This window comes from Loxodonta africana, chromosome 14 (assembly GCF_030014295.1).
Source record: "Loxodonta africana isolate mLoxAfr1 chromosome 14, mLoxAfr1.hap2, whole genome shotgun sequence".
Taxonomy (NCBI): Eukaryota; Metazoa; Chordata; class Mammalia; order Proboscidea; family Elephantidae; genus Loxodonta; species Loxodonta africana.
In genome coordinates this window covers 46,409,357-46,430,044 of record NC_087355.1, presented here as the reverse complement: position 1 = coordinate 46,430,044, position 20,688 = coordinate 46,409,357, and positions in this window count along the sequence as shown.

Here is a 20,688-nt window from a genome sequence, read left to right as displayed (position 1 = left end):
CTCTCTTCCTCTAACAGTGACTGGGTGGAGGGAGGCCCAAGTCAGATTTAGATCAGTGACTTCACTGGCTGCAGATTGGAATCACCTGAAAAGCCTTAAAAACTCTCTATGCCCAGGCCTCAGCTCCAAAGATTCTGATTTAATTGGTCTTGGGAACAGCCTGTGTGTAGGCATTTTTAAAGCCTCCCTAGGTGGTGTTCAGCCAATTTTGAGAACCACTGTTGAGGGAATTTGGGTTGATGATCTCGTTCGTATTGGTAGAGAAAAGGCATTACAGTTGTTGTCTTCCCACTTCCTTTCCCAGTGGACATTCTTGGATAGCTCCCATTCCATTCCTTCAGGATCACGAAAGTTGAAAAATTTTGAGAGTCCTAGCTGTGGATTCTTTCTAAGGTTTCTTACATAACAAAGTCACCTAGAATCCACTACTTCTAAACCCACTGCCATTGAGTTGATTACAACTCATAGCGACACTATAGGACAGAGTAGAACTGCCTCATAGGGTTTCCAAGGCTGTAAATCTTTACAGAAGCAGGCTGCCCCTATCTTACCCCTGTGGAGCAGCTGGTGAGTTGGAACCACAGACCTTTTGGTTAACAGCTGAGTGCTTTAACCACTGTGCCACAAGGGCTCCCCCCCACTATTTCTAGGCTCCAAGAATTAACATGCAAACTGTAGTCACACTACAGCTGCAACAATTCTTCTATTAGATTTATGTTAATAGAACATTTTTTCATAGTTTTATATGGCCAGGAAGCCACTGCCAGATTATTTGCCTCTGTTTTCATTTGAGTGCTGTGTACACTACTGGTGTCCACTGGCTCACACCCAGAGAGGCCCTGGCTTTTGAACAGTTGTTATTTTTGGGAAGCCCTCCTTGACCCTGAGGTCTTGTTTGTGTCTGGGATTCCCAGCCCTTTTATATTATTTCTCCCTCGCCCATGCACCTGTGTGGGAACTGAGACCAACGTTAGTTAACCTTCTCTAGCTTAGGCAACTGAGATTACACACCTCATCATCATTGGATGTTACTTACAGGAAACAGACTTGCCTCCGATGAAAGACTAACATGAGTCATTATCATTTTCCTTTGATTAATAACTAGCCATGGAGACTGATCATCATAAGACACTTGGAGTAGCATTTCCTGTAGTGAAGATGGTCCCAGAAGATGCTGGAGATAAAGGGATGGCAGGCCAAAAAGCTAACAAAGTGTTGTGTTCGTCAGGAAACATTTTTGGAACATTTAACTGCTTGTTTTTATATCTGCAGGATATTCTAGAGTGCAATCAAATTTGTGTCTCCAAAAAGACAAATCTTTGGATATGGCACAAAAACAGTAACCACAAAGAGAGTACTATCACCCCATGTTCTCCCTACTTCTGTTAATGGCATGACTACTTCTCCTGACACATTGGCTCAAACTTCAATTATCTTTGTCTCTACAATCTCCCTCCATTTCTACATCTCAAATATTCAATTCAATGCAACACATATTTACAGAGCACCTCTGTGTGTCAGTTATTTCCCAGCACTAAGGACATGATTTCATGAGCCTTCATTCTTGGAAAAAAGGTGAATAATAAATTAATTTATAATATACTAGGTGGTGATATGTACTGTGTAGAAATACATAATTAAAAATACAGTAGAAGGAGTCATGGAGGAATGTGTACTTTATTTAAAGTGGGCAGGAAAGGACTCTTTGGTACAGTAACATATGAACAGAGAAGTGAAGGAAGTGATGGGGTGAGCCATGTGGAAACCTGGAGAAAGAGCATTCTAGAAGGAGGGCACAGCAATAATTGCAAATGGCCTTTTAAATCCCACTGAGAGCAGACACTCTACTTATTCATTTTTGTGTCATTAAAGCCAAACCCAGGCCCTTGAACATAGTACATGCTCAACATTGATTCATTTACTTGAATGGAGTAAAAAAAAAAAATGAAAAATAAGAAATCCGTTGTTCAAGGTCACCTTTGGATCTTATTGGTCAGTGCCTAAACAAATCAGTGGACAGATATCTTGAATGCCACTGTGATTAAGTGAGTAGTAGTTACACTATAGTTGCAGCAAATACCCTCTTACCTTCAGACTAAACACTGCAGAAAAAAAGTTTTTAAATACTGGTTTTAAGAGGATGAGAGGGAAAGGACCAAATACTTATGAAATATTCAAGGATAAGAATATGACGGAAATGGACATCCCAAATTCAGACATCAGTTTAAGAGTCACCAAAGTACTTAACACAGTGTCACACACATGACACATAATTGGCTGTCAATATCTATTGATTGAATGAGGGAGAGGAGCTAAAGCTATGTTCTGCAAATCACGAAGTCAATGCCGTATAAAGTAGCCATTCCCCACTCAACATCCTTTGATTTCCTAAGAGACAGATTTAGTTTGCTATTGTGGTACACAATATTTTCCAAAGATGGTCTCCACTAAATCTCCTAAACCATATTTTCTTTTAGACCTTTGCCATCCTCCCTAGCAAGAGGTAGAGTTTATGTCCTCTCTTCTTGAACCTGGGTGAGCTTTTGTTAACTGCCCTGACCGATAAACAGAAGCAGAAGGGATGCTGTATGATTTCCAAGTCTAGGTCGTAAAAACGTCATGCACTTATCCTTTCTTCTTAGGACATGCTTGGAATCAAGCTACTATGCTGTGATTAAACCTGAGAAACTTAGGAAAAGCCCCACAAGGAGAGAAACTGGCAATCCTTCACCCAAGCCCATTTCAGCTCCCAGTTGACAGCCAGAACCAATTTTCCAGCCATATGAGTGAACGAGCTATCTTCTTTTTCCCCCAAGGTTACAAAGATATTTAATGAGGCTTTTTATTAAATGTTATTTAGTTGAAAGTTTACAGCACAAATTACTTTCTCATTCAAAAATTTGTATACAAATTGTTTTGTGACATTGGTTGCAGTCCCTGCAATGTGTCAGCACTCTCCCCCCTCCCTTTCTACCCTGGGTTCTCTGTGTCCATTAGTACAATTTTCCCGTCCCTTCCTGCCTTCTCGTCTTTGTTTTTGGGCAAGTGTAGCCCATTTGGCCTCATATACTTGATTGAACTAAAAAGCACATTCCTCATGTGTGTTATTGTTTGTTTTATAGGCCTGGCTGAAAGGTAAACTTCAGGAATGGCTAGAGTTCTGACTTAGCAGGGTATCTGGCCATAGTGTTGGAGGTTCCTCCAGTCTCTGTCAGACAAGTCAGTCTGGTCTTTTTTTGTGAATTTGAATTTTGTTCTACATTTTTCCCCTGCTCTGTCCAGGATCCTCTATTGTGATCCTTGTCAGAGCAGTCAGTGGTGGTAGGCTGGTACCACCTAGTTCTTCTAGGCTCAGGCTTGTGGAGGCTCTGGTTCATGTGGTCCACTAGTCCTTTGGACTAGTATTTTCCTTGTGTATTGGGTTTTTTCATTCTCCTCTTCTCTGAACATGATGAGACCAATAGTATCTTAGACGGCCACTCACAACCTTTTAAGATCCCAGATGCTACCCACCAAAGTAGGTGTAGAACATTTTCTTTATGAATTTGTGTTATGCAATTGACCTAGTTGTTCCCTGAGACCATGGTCTCCCCCCCTTAGCCTCAGGAACCCGCTCCCTCAAGGTGTTTTGATGTGTCTAGGAGACTTCTATGACTTTTCCTTGGTCATGTTGTGGTCCCTTCCCTGTACTGTGTGTTGTTGTCTTTCTCTTCACCAAAGTTAACTTGTCTACTATTTAGTTAGTAATCTCCCCTCCTCACCCCTCCCCTTCCTAGTAACCATCAAAGATTGTTTTTTGTGATTGACTTATTTCACTCTGCATAATGCCTTCCAGATTCAACCATGTTGTGAGATGATTTGTGGATTCGTCGTACATTATCATTGCTTAGTATCCCATTGTGTGTATGTACAATAATTTGTTTATCCATTCAACTTAGGTTGTTGCTATCTTTTTTGCTATTATGAATGAGCTGCAATGAACATGGGTGTGCATATGTCTATTCGTGTGACGGCTTTTACTTCTCAGGATATATTTCTAGGAGTGGGATTTCTTGATGATATAGTATTTCTATTTCTAACTTTTTAAGAAGGTACCATATCATTTTCCATAATGGTTGTACCATTTTACATTCCTTTCAGCAGTGCATAAGAATTTCAATCTCCCTGCAACCTCTCTAACGTTTGTTATTTTCTGTTTTTTTGATTAGTGTCAGTAATGTGAGGGTTAGATGATATCTCATTGTAGTTTTGATTTGCATTTCTCTAATGGATAATGATTGAAAGCATTTTTTCATGTATCTGTTAGCCGCCTAAACGTCCTCTTTTGTGAGCCATCTGTTCATATATCCTTTAACTATTTTTTAATTGGATTATTTGTCTTTTTGTTGTAGAGGTATTTTAGAGATTAGACCCTTGTCGGATATGTCACAGCCAAAATTTCTTCCCCAGTCTGTATGTTCTCTTTTTACTTTTTTGGTGAAGTCTTTTTATGAACATAACTGTATAACTTTTAGGAGATCGAATTATCTAGTTTATCTTCTGGTGTTTGTGCATTGTTATTGTATTTATGGCACGTACTAGGGCCCCTAACATTGTCCCTATTTTTTCTTCCATGATCTTTAACGTTTCAGGTTTTATGCTTGGGTCTTTGAACCATTTTCAGTTAGTTTTTGTGTATGGTGTGAGATATGGGTCCTGTTTCATTTTCTTACAAATGGACATCCAGTTTTGCCAGCACCATTTGTTAAAAAGACTGTCTTTTCCCCATGTAATGGATTTTGGGCCTTCATCAGCTGACCATAGGTGAATAGATTTATATCTGGGTTCTCAATTCTGTCCCACTGGTGAATGCGCCTGTCGTTGTACTAGTACCAGGCTGTTTTGACTACCGTGACTGTATAGCAGGTTCTGCGATCAGGCAGTGTGAGGCCTTCTACTTTGTTCTTTTTCTTCAGTAATGCTGTGATTATCCAGGGCCTCTTTCCTTTCCGTATAAAGTTGGTGATTATTTTCTCCATTTCATTAAAGAATGCTGTTGGTATTTGGATTGGGATTGCATTTTATCTGTAGATTGCTTTGGGTAGGAATGACATTTTCACAATGTTGAGTCTTCCTATCCATAAGCAAGGTATATTTTTCCATTTATGTAAGTCTTTTTGCAATAGTGTTTTGTAGTTTTCTTTGTATAGGTCTTTCATGGCCCCAGTTAGATTTATTCCTAAGTATTTTATCTTTTTAGGGGCTCTCATATGGAAACCCTGGTGGTGTAGTGGTTAAGAGCTACAGCTGCTAACCAAAAGGCTGGCACTTCAAATTCATCAGGTGGTCCTTGGAAACTCTATGCGGAAGTTCTACTCTGTCCTATAGGGTCACTATGAGTAGGAATCAACTCGACGGCAATGAGTTTAGTTCAGTTCAGTATAAAAGATACTGTTTTCCTGATTTCCTTTTTTAAGTTCTGTTTGTTGATGTATGCGGAGCCAACTGATTTTTGTATGTTAATCTTGTATGCTGCTACTCTGCTGTGTCTTTCTATTAATTTCAGTAGTTTTCTAGTGAAATCTTTGGGGTTCTCTGTGTATAGGATCATATCATCTGTGAATAGGGATATTTTTATTTCTTCCTTTCCAATTTCAATGCTTTTATTTCTTTTTCTTGCCTTATTGCTCTAGCTAGGACTTCCAGCACAGTGTTAAACAGGAGTGGTTATAAAGGGCATCCTTGTCTTGTTCCTGTTCTCAGGGGGAATGCTTTCAGCCTCTTTCCATTGAGAATGATGCTGGTTATTGGTTTTGTATGTTATTAGGTGCCATCGGTTGGTTCCGACTCATTGCACTTGTCTGTACAACAGAATGAAACACTGCCTGGTCCTGTGCCATCCACACAAGCATTGCTATGTTTGAGCCCATTGTTGCAGCTATTGTGTCAATCCATCTCATAGAGAGTCTTCCTCTTTTTTGCTGACCCACTACCTTACCAAGCATGACATCCTTCTCCAGGTACCAGCCCTTCCTGATAACATGTCCAAAGTGCATGAGATGAAGTCTCACCATCTTCAATTCCAAGGAGCACTCTGGTTGTACTTCTTCCAAAACAGACTTATTTGTTCTTCTGGCAGTCCATGATATATTCAATATTCTTTGCCAACACCATAATTCAAAGATATCAATTCTTCTTCAGTCTTCCTTATTTACTGTCCAGCTTTCACATGCATATGAGGTGATTGAAAGTATCATGGTTTGGGTCAGGCTCACCTTAGTTCTTGTCTTAGTTATTCAGTGCTACTAAATACTATAAGTGGCTTTAACAAAGAGAAATTTATTCTCTCATAGTCTGAAAGTCTGAATTCAGGGTCCAAGCTCCAGGGGAAGGCTTTCTCCCTCTGTCAGCTCTGGGGGAAGATCCTTGTCGTCAATCTTCCTCAGTTGAGGAGCTTCTCAGAGCAGGGACCCTGGGCCCAAAGGACAAACTATCCTCCTGGCTCTTGTTTCTTGGTGGTATGAGGTCCCCATGTCTCTCTGCTCACTTCTTTCTTTTATGTCTCAAAAGAGATTGACTTAAGATGCAACCTAAATCTTGTAGATTGAGTCCTGCCTCACTAACATATCTGCCATTAATCCCACCTCATTGACATCATACAAGAATGATTTACAACACATAGGAGAATCATATCAGATGACAAAATTGTGGACAATCACACAACACTAAGAGTCATGGCCTAGCCAAGCTGACACACATTTTGGGAGTACACAATTCAATCCATAACATTCAACCCTTTGGCCCCCCAAAATTCATGTCCTTTCCACATGTGAAATACATTCACCCCATTGTATCATGGCAAAAGTCTTAATTTGACTCCAAGTCCAAAATCCAAAAATTCCTCTTCGTCTGCGAAATCTAGAATGCAAGTTATCTGCTTCTAAAATACAGTGGTAGAATAGGCACAAGGTAGACATTTCTATTACAAATGGGAGAAATTGAAGGGAAAGAAGGGATAACCGGCACCAAGCAAGTCATCAGAATATATTACATTAGCTCTCAAGGCTTGAAAATAATCCTCTGTTCTCTGAGACCATTTAGGCAGTGGTCCTGCCCTCCAAACTCTGGGTATTGGCCATACACTCTGAATTGTGGGTGGAGGCCCCTCGGCCCTGGGCTTCAGCTCTGCCTTCCAGGCCCACTGGAATGGCAACACTGTTCCCTTGCATTTGGGCAGCCCCATTCTCCTAGGCATTCTGATGGTGACTCCACCCTTTGAGACCCCAGAGGTTGTAGCCCTACCCTTTGAGAATGAGGCAGCTCTGCTTCCTATGGTCCTCGTCTCTTCAGCTTCCTGGTTCCATGGCCTCTTGGCCCCTCGGGCCTCTCCGCCTACGTCTGCCCTGCCGGGAAAGTTTCCAAAGCCCTGTAGCTCCACTGATAAGTACCTGGAGGTGCCCTACTCTGCCAATAAACTTCGACTGGAAGGGACTCAGCCCTCTCGCTCTGTGGGTATTGGGTCCGCAAGCCTAGCTTTACCAATAAAGTGCCTGGAGGCTCTTCAGTCCGTGAGGAAGCCTCCTGTGCTAAAGCGCTCAGCTCTCTCACTCTGCGGGTCAGCTCCAGCACTGTTCCATGCTGGTGTCCTGCTTCTGCTACTGCGGTTTCTTTAATGCCACTTCTCACCATCTATGCAGTCTCCAGTGTGACAGCTCTCCTCACTTTCTTCTGAGTCCTCACCAGAATTGCCTTTGACGTCCATAAATCCACCAACAGTCTCTTTTCTTACTATTCTCTTCTAGCCTCTATTCACTGTTTCAAAACCACTTCCTCACTTTATGTATCTGTTGTGTGATCCTTTTTATTTCAGTCGGGTCTGTTGTAATGTCCCCCATCTCATTTCTTATTTGGGTTATTTGCTTTCTGCCCTTTTTTCCTTTTGTCATTTTAGCCAAATATTGGTCAATTTTTTTTTTATCATTTCAAAGAATCACCTTTTGGTCTCGATTGTTTCTATTGTTTTTCCATCCTCTGTTTCCTTTACGTCTGCTCTAATATTTATCATTTCCTTTCTTCCTGTGCCTATGGGCTTCTTTTGCTGTTCTCTTTCTACTTGTTCAAGTTGTAGGGCTAACGTTTTGATTTTGTCCAGTTTTTCTTTTTTGATATTTGTGCTTATTGCTGTAGATTAACCTCTAATCAGTGCCTTTCCTGTATCCCAAAGGTTTTGGTGTAATGTGTTTTCATCCACCTTTGATTCTAGGAATTTTTTTATTTCCTCTTTGATTTCTTCTATTAACCAGTTGTTTTTAAGCAAAGCATTATTCAGTTTTCAGGTATTTAATTTTTTCCTCTGCTCTTCCTGTTTTTGATTTCTACTTTTATGGCATTGTGGCCAGAGAGAATCGTTTGTATTATTTTAATGTTTTTGATTTTATTGACGGCTGCTTTATGGCCTAAAAATGTGGCCTGTTCTGGAGAATGCTCCGTATGTGTTGGAAAAGAATATGTACTTTGAACAAACTATCTTGAAATGGTTCATCCAGCCCCAAGTAGAGCTGCCCAGCTAGATGAGCCATCTTTGCAAGGCTTTCTCAAATCACAGATTCATAAGAAAAATAAACGATCAGCGTGGTTTTTAGCCATAAGCTTTGGGATAATTTGTAACATAGCAATAGATAACCAGAAGAGCTACTGTACACATAGATAGCTACTATGAACCATTGTAATAGCGTATTGGAGGGTTCATCCCCTGGAAAGTGCAAATTAGAAGCTCATACTATGGATTGGACAGGGTGATAAACTTGAGAACTGTTGTGAACATGTATTTTGTCTGCCACGAATGATAATAAAGAATTTCCTCCTTAAAGAAACCAGGCTGAGAAGAACATAAGGAGAAAGAAAATATCTGAAATGTTTTATAAATTTGGTAACAAGCTTATTAGATACTTAAGGGAGTAATCTACCTGGATTGTTAACTGAATCTAACAAATTTACTACTTATTATGTATGTAATTATTTTCTTGACTTATCTTGCTAATGCATTCATATCTCTTAAAGGCAAAGTAAATTAAACAGAAAAATATCTGGAACTAAATCTGATTAATTTGGAGGAACTGATTGTTTAAGTGGAAATAAATAATTGATTATCCAAATAAACCCAGGCATGTTATAAGAATCAAATGCCTTAAAGCAGAAATTGCAAATCAAGTGCCATCTCTGGTTATCTGATGGTAGCTATTAAGCTCTGCTTTGAGAAGAACTTGGGGGAAGAGTGCAGATCATGGAAAAGGGTACCTTGATCACTTATTGACGCTGGTCATGATCACAACAGTAAGGTATAAAAAAAAAAAAAAAAATTAAGGTATAGAGGTGCCCAAATCAGCGTATTCCATCACAGCTATAGGCCATGGAGCTAGTGGGCTTCATGAATGATAGAGACTTGATAGGTCAGTTCCATGAGATGGTATAAAAGTAGTTCCAGGGGGCCCGCCTGTCCTCCAAATCATAATTCTGACTAGGCAACGTCAAGTGATTCCAGTGAGGAAGAAATTGGTGAGGTACCCTAAATAATTAATGGCTACACAGAGAAATATCCAAGTAGTTTAAAGCTTAAAAGGAATGCACAGAAGATAGAAATAAAGGCACATAGCTAAGGATCAATAAAAGAATGTAGGAAGATGTTCAAAAGATTAATGCTGGAAATAAGCTGAAACACAAACATGGAAAGACCATTGAAAGGACTTTATAGGGTTGGGTGCAAGAATAATAAGGAAAGGATAGAATTGTAATTTTATAGATGAGAGAAAGTTAGAAAAACTTGTGAGGCATTCATCTTCTCTGCCAAAATAATTGCTCTTTTTACTGTAAAGGATGAAACAGACAATGGAAAAAAGAGAATAGAACTGGACCTCACTGCAGATCTGATGATTGTAAGTGAGGATCTATGTGCTGTAATTGAGTTTGGGGATCCTAGTTAGAAAAACTGCATCGCAGAGACTAAGAAGAGGTCAGCCACCTTCTGTCAATGATCACTGTGGCACAGCTGAGGGTGGGAGAGTTTTTGAAATAATTCAGATATTTTCAAAATGATGAAGAATTTTGATTCTGCAAAGTATAGGTCAATGAGTTTGATGTAGTCTAAAACAAAATTCTAGAATATATCCTTAAAACATACAAGTTTTCTTAAGGCGAGCCTGATCGGACCAGCCTCATTTTATTTGGGGACTGGGTTTCTCGAGTAATAGATCATGGTAACATTGAGTTCAGTGCATCTGAATTTTAGTAAGCTTCCCAACAGAATGTCTCAAGACATTCTTAGAGAAAGAGTAAGGCATGCAAACAATTAAGTGGATTCATACCTGATTTAATGACTGTGCCCAAAAAATACTTTTGGTATCCCCCATTAGGGAATTCTCATGGCACATAGTAGGGCTCTTTCCTTAACCCTGTTCCTGCAAACATTTTATTAATGGCATGCTAAGCACAAGATTGGAAGCTAAGAAAACACTGTAACATTGTACGGCTTTTATAAGGATCACAAAATAATAGTAATAATAACATGATGATATAAAAGTGGCATAGTCAAAATTTAATAGGCACACATGTATAATTCTATGATCCAAAAAGTTCCACAGATGAGGGAGATCGAATTGTAGTTGATTGTGATGGCTGAGACTGCAGTATCTACCAAGTTCTTTATTACTTGAAACTGAAAGAGTATGTATCCCAAATCTGAAAATCAAGAGTTGAGGCTTCAGTCATTAAGAAGTCACCCATTTTACATCATTTTTCTCAGATAGCCAGGCCAGCCTCCCTAAGTCTTTTGCTCTGAATAGTTCTTTTTAACAAAAGGAGAGATGTGTGAATGAAGGTAAAGCTTCAGAAATTGGGATTTGGATTAATTTTCACTAGCAATTATCTTTTTCACCCCACTTTAATAAACGCAGGTGAAAGTTTCAAAACTTAATGAAAGGGGCCAAGGGGAGTGGTAAATTAAGACCCAGATCCCAGAAGAGTTATCTTTTCCTGATGCTTGAGAATCACAATAATTAAAGTAATTCAACTATGATATTTGCTAAAATCCTCACAACTCTTTATTTGCTGTCTCGCCAATTGCAGTGCTAGTCATCACACTCTTACTAGTGAGATTTCTTTTTTTCTTAATTAAAATAATCCATATATTATTGGAAACCCTGGTGGCATAGTGGTTAAGTGCTACAGCTGCTAACCAAAGGGTTGGCAGTTCGAATCCACCAGGCGCTCCTTGGAAACTCTATGGGGCAGTTCTACTCTGTCCTATAGGCTCGCTATGAGTCGGAATCGACTCGACGGCACTGGGTTTGGTTTTGGTTTTTATATGTTATTACAAGCACTATGTGTATCTTGTAGAAAGTTAGAAAATACAGATAAACGAGAATAAGAAAATAAAAACACAAGACATTTGCATGAACACTTTATTACATATGCTTCCTGATCTTTTTATGTATTTTATATGTGTGTATGTGTGTGTAAAAACACACTTTTTTAAATCAGAAATTATATCATATCATACATGCTCTTCATAACCTACTTTCTCAGGTAATCTCTATCTTCTCATAGCAACAAATGTTCACTTTATCTAATTCCTAATCTAGTTTCAAATTTGCCCAGTTGTACCAAAATATCCTTTAGAGATAAGTGGTTCAAACCAGGATCCAATCCAGGACCACATATTGCATCTGGTTATTCTGTTTTTTACCTCTCTTCTAATCTAGCATATCGCCCCTATCCAACTATACTGCATGACACTGACTTGCAGTACTGGTTTCCTGTAGCTAAAGGCTTAAAAGATTGAATGTAAACATTTTTGACTTGAGCACATCATAGGTGTTATATTATATCACAACAGAGATGCATAGTCTCTGGTTGCCTAATAAGAATATTGATTTTTTTTTTTTAATGGAGTAGACTGGTGGATAATAAAATGATTTTATACTGAAAAAAAAAAAAAAAGTATTATTAACCCCAAAGGAATAAAATGAAAGACTTAAAAACTAAATTTAATACATAAGTCAGAAGATAGTAGTTGAGGATTAACGACTTGAAAGCAGGGCATAAAAACATCTCTTGCATTTTTTCTATGCCTGTGTTCACAGCAATTGTCAGACATCAAACAGAAGAACTATCTCAGATTTATCACTGGAAGCAGTGCTTCCCTGAAGATTAAATAAGAAGGATTAGGGAGACAACTGCTATCCAAGCCTGTCTACATTACTTATAAAGAGAAATGGTTGATTTCCTTTTAATATAAATTTTCTTTGACAGCAAGAGAGAAGGATCTGGTACAAATGTAAAATCATTGCCATGTAAGCCTGGGACAGAGTGACCTCAGTCACAGAGAACCCAGAGTGAGGTTTTTCTCTTTTACTTTCATGCATTTGTTCTGTCAGGCAAAAGTTACGTTCTTTGAAATACCAGATAACTTCAGAGAAGGTTCTATAGCCCTTTCTCCAACCTGGAAGCCTCAGTAAGCTGCAATTTCAGCAACTTCCCCTGCGGCCTAGGTCAGAGCTTGATATGTGTAGGACAAGGGACCACATGAGGCCTAAGCAGAGCAGGGCCTTCAGTCTCAGCTCAGTCAGGCTTCTTTGCCCACGTGGACCTCATCTGATGACATGGGTTAATAGGAATAGATCCAGGGAACCAAGACGAAAGAATGCTGCTGTTTGATCTGAAAGGAAACTAAAGTAATAGCTGCAGGGAGGAGGAGGCAAGAAAAGATAAGGAAACTGGAGGAACTCAGCTGTGTTGGGGGAAGCACAGAAAGCTAAAGCAGCTGTAAGGCCAAGCAGTCATTAGTAATGACACCATAATCCACGCGTCAAAGACACCTCACCTCCTACCTCTGAAAAGAGAGCAACTCCAAGAGAGGCTTGGAGATAGATGTCTCGTGTCAGAGTCAGAGAACAAGAAGCTAATGGTACATCAGGCTGTAATAAGCAGATGCAATTGTCACAGCAAAGATTTTCCCTGTGCAGAAGTCGTGAGCTGAGTATCACTCATCTTTATTTCCTGCTAAATTCCTCAGTCTCCTCAGAATGCCATGGCTGGCCCCAAACCATTAGTTATTTCATGTAAAAATGAAACAGACCCCTGTCTCAGACACAGTTCATAAGTCTGTGGACCAGGCCCTGAGACTCCAGAGACACCAGGAAGCATTGTTAAGAACCCACATGCACTGGATGTTGTCTAAAGTTAATGGAACAGAAGCCGTTTCTGCTTCTGAAGAGCTCACATCTAAAACTTCATCACAGTCTATCACTCTTACACCAGTCTGGAAAATACTCCATGAGTCTTGGAAACAACATATAAAATTGTGTTAATTGCAAGTTTTTGAAATATTTTTAAGTTGATGGGATTATATTTTTGAGAGCTTAATAAACTTTTTATCCTGCAATGTTCCACTATCTTCTGCACACAAGAAGCAAGGCTATTCTGGGCTCATGGAATTGGGGGAAAGATGTAAAAAGGCAGAAAAGAAAAGGATTCTTCCTGGCATTGTTTTTCAAAAGGCTCAGCCCTTGGAGCAATAAGGCTACCTAAAATACTTCAGAGAAGCAACAGGAGAGACCAAGACACTATCTGCCCATCAGAAAAGATGCCCCAAATGAAGCAAAGAGGTAAAAAAGAGGGTGAAATGGAAGAAGAGGCAGAGAGAGAGAAGAGAAGTGGGTGGATGGGCCATTTGACAGGAACAAGGGTTGTTTTATAAAAGGGCTTTTGTGGGAGATTGATTGAACACCCATGAGTAGGGCTTTGAACTAGTTCATTCATGTTCTAACCCCTGCTGAGAATTTGCATTTTCACCCCCAGATGTACTGAATGTACAATTTAACAAGATTCTCCAGGCAATTCTTACATCTAATAAATTTTGAGAGGGCTGGGCCAAGATGGCAGAATAGTCAGAAGACATTTCCTGTGATCCCTCTTACAACAAAGACCCAAAAAAACAAGTGAATTGACTATATATGGCAATCTGGGAGCCCTGAACATCAAAGACAAAGTTGAAGAATAGGACCGAGTGGCAGGGGGAGGGAGAGACAGGTTAGAAGCAGAGAAGAGTTGCAAGAGCTGACCCGGCTGGCACTGGCACCCTGCAGGCTGGACTGGCTGGCAAGTGCGGAATGAGGAAAGCAGTGGTGCTTGGGATGAATTTTCCACATCAAGAGAGACTGAGTGGCAGAGAGTCTACTCAAGCCTCCAGAACCAGCAAGAAGTGGTGCTCAATTGGTGAAAGATGAGTACAAGCAACTAGACTACAATGTGGATCCACCGCCCCCCTCCCTTTTTCGGAAGCACCTCTCTCTCTCTCTCATTTACCTGCCCCCACCCTGCTCTGCTCTGGGTACTGCTCTGGCTTCAGTGATTGCTGCATCCCCCGGTCCAGAAGTAGGACCCATCATACATCCTGAGCCATTCTCCTGGCTTTAGAGAGGGAACAAACTAACAAACAGGAAAAAATAATCTGCCAGCTCCCCTAAGCCAGGAACCCAGAGCACGCATAACCCCTTTGCCTAGGCACAGGCATAAGGGGTCCATGGACTTTGAATGCCTTTCACCCCTGCATAAACCTGTGTGGGCCTATTTCAAGAGCTTAGGCTCTCATTAGCCCAGTACAACAGGCTATATACCTGAAGCTTATTTTCAACTGCATCAGCTGTAAGGGGGAGTGGCATATTTGACACCACCCTGTCCATTAAGCAGGGTCCTCACCTACCCACATCAGGGGCCTGAGGGCTGGTTGTTCCACCCATGCCACATAGCCACCTGTGCCAGGGGTCCAAGAATAAGTGGTTTCTCCCAGATCTTACAGCCAACAGCACTGAGTGCCCACAGACTGGCTGCAAAACCCACCCACCTACACGCTCTAGGAGACAGGGACATACCTTTCATCCAGACACTCAGGGGTAGACGTCAACCCCCTGCCTTGCTCAGCACATGACCCCCTACTGCAGCCAGATACCTGTGCCTACTTCAGTCACCCCTGCCCATCTAGGACTGTAGGTGAGAGCCTGCACCACACACTTGGTGACTGATGACCTAGACACCTGAGCAGAATCCACACAAGAAAAGTAAGTGGACTCCTGGGCTTACATACCTAGAAACAGCTCTAACCACCTGGTGATAAGATGTGAGAGATCCAAAGAAACCAATAATCAAACTAGCTCACATGACCAGCCTATTTGGGCATATCAAAACAAGAAGCTAGGACAAAGTAAGCAAACATAAAATAAATAAATACAATAACTTATTGATGGCTCAGAGACAACAGTCAATATCAAATCACATAAAGAGGCACACCCTGATGGCCTCAGTAAGCCACCAAAACAAAGAACCAAGAAACCTTCCAAAGGAAGAAAACTTTTTGGGAATTACTGGAGCTAGAATTCAAAAGATTAATATACAGAGCTCTTCAGGAGATCAGGCAAACCCAGAACAACCCAAGGAACACACAGACTAAGCAATAGAGGTACTTAAGAAGATTATACAAGAGCATAAAGACAAATTTAACAGGCTGCAAGAATCCGTAGAAAGACAGAAAACAGAAATTCAAAAGATTAACAATAAAATTTCAGAATTAGACAACTCAACGGAAAGTCATAGGAGCAGAATTGAGACAATGGAAGTCAGAATTAGTGAGATTGAAGATAAAGCACTCGATACCAACTTATTTTTGATGAAAAAGCAGACAAAAGAATTTTTAAAAAATGAAGAAAGCCTAAGAATTATGTGGGACTCTATCAACAGAAATAACCTACCAGTGATTGGAGTACCAGAAGCGGGGGCAGGGAGGGAGGAATAACAGAAAATACAGAGAGAATTGTTAAAGATTTGTTGGCAGAAAACTTCCTTAATATTGTGAAAGCTGAGAAGATATCTATCCAAGAACCTCATTGAACCCAACACAAGGTAGATCCCCCCCAAAATTCACCAAGATATATTATAATCAAACTTGCCAATACCAAAGATAAAGAGAGAATTTTAAGAGTGGCTAGGGATAAATGAAAAGTCATCTACAAAGGAGAGTCAATAAGACAAAGCTCTGACTACTCAACAGAAATCATGCAGTCAAGAAGGCAATAGCATGACATATAGAAAGCCTTGAAGGAAAAAAATTGCCAGCCAAGAATTATGTATCCAGCAAAACTGACTCTCAAACATGATGGTGAAATTAGGGCACTTCCGAATAAGTAGAAGTTTAGGGAATTTGTAAAAACCAAACCAAAATTACAAGAAATACTAAAGGGAGCCCTCTGTTAGAAAATCGATAACATCAGATAATAACCCAAGACTAGAACACAGGACAGAACAACCAGATATCAACCCAGACAAGGAAGGCACAAAAATAAATCAAAGATAAAACACTGATAATAGGGAAACAGAGATGTCAATGTGTAAAAGATGACAACAGTAAAACAAAAAAGAGGGACTAAATAATGTAGTCATAGATCTTTCATATGGAGATGAAGTCAAGGTGATATAAAGAAATAAAAGATTGGTTTAAACTTAGAAAAATGAGGTAAATATTAAGGTAAACACAAAGGAGACTAACAATCCTACACATCAAAATAAAAAACAAGAAAAACATACTCAGCAAATACAAAATCAACAACAATGAAAAGGATGAAAAGAAAATAATAAAGAAAAACAACTCAGCACAGAAAATTAACTGAAACAAAGAAATTGTCAACAGCACACACAAAAAAATACATCAAAATGACAGCACTAAACTCATAACTATCAATAATTATGCTGAATGTAAATGGACAAAATGCACCAAATAAAAAGACAGAGAGTAGCAGAATGGACTAAAAAAAAAAAAAAAAAGATCCGTCTATATGCTGCCTACAAAAGACACACCTTAGACTTAAAGAAACAAACAAACTAAAACTCAAAAGATGGAAAAAAAAAAAACAAGTACAATCAAAAAAGAGGAAGAGTGGCAATATTAATCTCTGACAAAATAGATTTTAAAGCCAAATCCACCACAAAGGATAAGGAAGGACACTATATAATGATTAAAGGATCAATACACCAGGAAGACACAATCATAAAAAATATTTATGCACCCAATGACAGGGCTCCAAAATACATTAAAAAAAAAAAAAAAAAAAACTCTAACAGGGTTGAAAAGAGAAATAGCTCCACAATAATAGTAGGAGACTTCAACATACCACTTTAGGTGAAGGACAGAACACCCAGTAAGAAGCTCAGTAAAGACACAGAAGATCTAAATGCCACAGTTAACCAAATTGACCTCATAGACATATACAGAACACTCTACCCAACAGCAGCCAAGCATACTTTCTTTTCCAAAGCACATGAAACATTCTCCAGAATAGACCACATATTAGGTCACAAAGCAAGTCTTAACAGAATCCAAACCACTGAAATATTACAAAACATCTTTTTTGACCATAAAGCCATAAAAGTAGAAATCCATAACAGAGAAAGCAAGGGAAAAAAAATCAAATGGATGGAAACTGAACATCTTGCTCAAAAACTACTGGGTTATAGAAGAAATTAAGGATGGAATAAAGAGATTCACAGAATCAAGTGAGAATGAAAACACATCCTATCAGAAACTTTTGGACAAAGCAAAAGAGGTGGTCATAGGTCAATTTATACCAATAAATGTACATATCCAAAAAGAAGAAAGGGCCAAAATCAAAGAATTATCCCTACAACTGGAATAAATAGAGAGCAGCAAAAGGAGCGCTCGGGCACCAGAAGAAAGGAAATAATAAAAATTAGAGCAGAATTAAATGATATAGAGACTAGAAAAACAATTGAAAGAGTTAATAAAACCAAAAGCTGCAAGAAACCAAAAGAGACCTAAATAAGCGGAAAAACATACTTTGCTCTTCGATAGGTCAATTCTACTCAAAGCAATCTACAGATACAATGCAATCTCAATCCAGATTTCAATGACATTTTTTAATGAGATGGAGAAACAAATCACCAATTTTATATGGAAAGGGAAGAGGCCCTGAATAAGTAAAGCATTAGTGAAGAAGAAGAGCAAAGTGGGACGCCTCACACTACCTAGTTTTAGAACCTATTAGACCACCATGGTAGTCAAAACAGCTTGGTGCTGGTACAACAACAGATACATAGACCAATGGGACAGAATTGAGAACCTAGACATAAATCCATCCACCTATGAGCAGCTGATATTTGACAAAGACCTAAAGTCCATTAATTGAGGAAAAGACAGTCTCCTTAACAAATGGTGCTCGCATAACTGAATACCCATCTGCAAAAAATGAACCAAGACCCATACCTCACACCATGCACAAAAACCAAATGGATCAAAGAACTAAATGTAAAATCTAAAATAATAAAGACCATGGAAGAAAAAATAGGGACAACACTAGGAGTCCTAATACATGGCATAAACAGAATACAAAACATAACTAACAATGCACCAACACCAAAAGAGAAACTAGATAACTGGGAGCTCCTAAAAATCAAATACTTATGCTCATCAAAAGACTTCACTAAAAGAGTAAAAAAACAACCTACAGACTAGGAAAAAATTTTTGGCTATGACAAATTCGATCAGCGTATAATCTCTAAAGTCTACAAAAGTCTACAAGATACTGCAAAACCTCAGCAACAAAAAGACAACCCAATTAAAAAATAGGCAAAGGATATGAACAGACACTTCACCAAAGAAGACATTACAGAAATGCAAATCAAACTACAATGAGATACCATCTCACGCCAACGAGGCTAGCATTAACCCAAAAAACATAAAATAATAAATGTTGGAGAGGTTGTGGAGAGACTGGAACACTTATACACTGCTGGTGCAAAAAAATGTAAAATGGTACAACCACTTTGGAAATCGATTTGACGCTTCCTTAAAAAGCTAGAAATAGAGCTACCATGTGATCAATGGTATAGATATATGCACACCATGTTCATTGCAGCACTGTTCACAGTAGTAAAAAGGTGGAAACAACCTAAGTGCCCATCAACGGATGAATGGATAAAAAAATTATGGCATATTCACACAATGGAATACTCTGCATAGATAAATAACAACAATGAATCCACAAAACATCTCATAACATGAATGAATCTGGAAGGCATTATGCTGAGTGAAATTAGTCAGTCGCATAAAGACAAATATCATATGAGACCACTAGTATAAAAACTCAAGAAAAGTTTTAAACACAGAAGAAAACTTTCTTGGATGGTTAAGATGATGGGGAGGGAGGGAGAGGGGTATTCACTAACTAGAGAGTAGAAAAGAATTATCTTAGGTGAAGGGAAGGACAACACACAGTACAGGCGAAGTTAGCACTATTGGAGTAAGCCAAAAGCTAAGAAGTTTCCTGAATACAACAAAACACTTTGAGGGACACAGTAGCAGGGGCAAGGGTCTGGGCACCATGGTTTCAGGGGACATCTAGGTCAATTGGCATAACAAAGTTTATTAAGAAAATGTTCTGCATCTCACTTTGTTGCGTGGCATCCAGGGTCTAAACAGCTAGTAAGCAGCCATCTAAGGTGAATCAATTGGTCCCAACTCACCTGGAGCTAAGGAGAATGAAGAACACCAAAGACATAGGGAAAATATCAGCCCAGGAGACAAAAAGGACTACATAAACCAAAGACTCCATCAGCCTGAGACCAGAAGAACTAGATGGTGACCAGCTACCACCAATGACCACCCTGACAGGCAACACAACAGAGAGACCCTGACAAAGTAGGAGAAAAGTGGGGTGCAGAACTCAAATTCTACTAAAAAGAACAGACTTAATGGTCTGACCGAGACTGGAGGAACCCCAGAGGACATGGTCCCCAGATTCTGTGTTTACCCAGAATTAAAACCATTCCCAAAGCCAACTCTTCAGATAAAGATTAGACTGGACTATAAGACATAAAATGATACTCATGAAGAGTGTGCTTCTTAGTTCAAGTAGATACGTGAGACTAAATGGGCAGCTCCTGCATCTCACATACTTTGAACATGTTATCAGAAGGGATCAGTCCATGGAGAAGGACCTCATGCTTGGTAGAGGGTCAGCGAAAAAGAGGAAGACCCTCAATAAGATGATGGACACAGTGCTGCAACAACGGGCTCAAGCATAACAATGATTTTGAGGATGGCACAGGATGGGGCAGTGTTTCATTCTGTGGCACATAGGGTCGATATGAGTTGGAATCAACTTGACGGCACCTAGCAACAATGATAACAACAACAACAATCAAGAGCTGGTTGTCTGGATCAGTAAGCCTCACATTGATCAGTTATTGTGAGGACCCAAGGCACCAAGAAAATTGACACAAGGAAGGGTCTGAAACCCTGGGGACACTTTAAAACACTGGGTATAGCAAAGACCCTCAGGTGTAGGTCCATGCCAGGTCACCCCACCAATTCTGCTTCCCTGAACTGATGGGATCCAAGAGGTGTTGGTGGCAAAAAGGCAAGGGGGTTTAGAGTTAATGGTTGTACAATGTATGACGAGTTACCTTTATGTTCACATCATTCTAGGGCAAGCATATGAACCACTTCCAATTGAGGGGTTAGGAGTGTTGGGATAATGTGTTTTGTATGTTGAAATGTAACTCGTACTTTCATTTTGTGATAATAAAATGGATAGCTATATGGTCATCAGGGATGCAGATATGCCTGTGCTGTAAGTTAAGCTCCTG